The sequence below is a fragment of the Sphaerodactylus townsendi genome, linkage group LG01, assembly GCF_021028975.2.
Source record: "Sphaerodactylus townsendi isolate TG3544 linkage group LG01, MPM_Stown_v2.3, whole genome shotgun sequence".
Lineage (NCBI taxonomy): Eukaryota > Metazoa > Chordata > Lepidosauria > Squamata > Sphaerodactylidae > Sphaerodactylus > Sphaerodactylus townsendi.
In genome coordinates, this window is record NC_059425.1 from 71,261,651 (window position 1) to 71,263,472 (window position 1,822).

The window sequence follows — 1,822 nt, forward strand, 5'->3', positions numbered from 1 at the left end:
ATGTATGCTATGTAGTATTTTGGATTTAATGTTTGAATTTAGCTATCATATGCATTGAACTTATTCATGTAGGACATAGGATATATCTAAAATGACAGCTAGCAGGCTGCAAGGCTGTTTGGGAGGCCGAAGATTATTAAACACTTAATTGCAGATATCCAATGCAGTTATTGTCAAATACATTGTCCATTCATGTGAGCAGTGAAACTAAAAAGCAAACAGAAGCATTTGGAACACAAGCTAGACAAAGTGCCACTGATTTCAATTGGACAATTAGTGTAGTAACCACGGGAGTCTGGTGTGTAGAATTAAGAATTAAGACTGTGCATCTTCAACACTAGGCTTCTTCACCGCTGCATACATACTTGGAACTACAACATATACACACAGAACTAGGCCTAAGTGATGCCTCTCCTATGCAGGCCTTGATAGGGAAAACCGAAGCTAGTTCAGTTTGTGAGGGCTTACTTAAAAGCATATACATTAGCGATGCCAGCCCCCAGGTGGGACCTGGAAAACCCTGGAACTGCAGCTCATCTCAAACTACAGAGGTCAGTTCCCCTGGAGAAAATGGATTCTTTTGAGGGTGAGCTCTAGGCAGGGGCATACTTGCCAGAAGGACCTGGGGTATCCCATGTTCCCGGGTGTCATCTACCTGGTCATGTGGGGAGGGCGGGGGAGGTGGCGTACATACAATCATACATACATCACATTCCTTTCCTTCAAACTAATGCTGTTACTGTGAGCCAGCTCCTAGGAGATGAGGAATCTGGCATGAAGCCTGAAGACACTGTGGACCAGAAGCTGCAGGCAACAAAGCCAGTTCCAAGCCCTTCCCTGCCAGCCGAAGCAACAGAACCTGGGAGAGCCAACAGTCACCTCAGAAGAACTGAATAACAAACCGCTGCATGAAGAAGGCAAAGAAAATGGCAGCAATTAAGTGCTAAAAGGAGAAGGGCCCACATTGCCACTTGCTATGGCAGAATGTTCTGTGAGCTGGAGGCATCTACTTCAGAGGAGGACTGAGTCATCACAGGATCCTGGCCCCATTAACAGGGGCAGTGGCATACCGGGCCTAAATGACCCACATCTTTCTTTTGCTGCATAACACATAGCATCCCCAACTTTCATATTGGGAGTCCACCATGGCATCTCCTCTCCCCCCAACAGAGGAGAAAAAGGGCAGACTGCTCAGAAGTCCCAACACAGATTGGCCAACACACGTTTGAGATGCTTGTGCAACCAACTATCTGCCTAGAAACAGAAGGGAGGGAAAGGAATAGAGACTGTTCCCCTCCCTAAGCCATGCCTGAACAACCTTTACCTGACCTGATCCATCTATGTACTTATTCTGAAGTAAGCCCAGAGGGAGGAAGGAAATAGGGAAGGATTGCCTTGGATGGCAAAGTGTGTCAAAGCAAGGCAGAGTCAAGGGGGCAAGAGGGGAGAGTTAAATTGGGTTTTGCCAGGAGTTGTTTGTTGGCCTTGCTATCTGAAATACTGAAGACAATCTTTCCTGTTAATGTCAAGTCTGTGGGGCCCCCCGATTCACAGTGATGAAATTTCTCCCTGAGCATTGTGACAAATAAGTCTATGTTTGCTGTCTCATCAAAAGGAAGTTGCCAGAAAACAGGGCTTTTTTTCTAGGTTCACAGACATTTTTTTTATTGCAGCAAGGACTTCTGCTAGTTTTTTGTTTGCAGGGTCTGCATAGATATCAGGCAGATTGTTATATATTTCCAGTGCCTTGCCTTCGGTGCAGTGCAACATTACTGCAATTTTATAACCCTCTGACTCATCCTCAGTTTTTGTAATTTGTAAG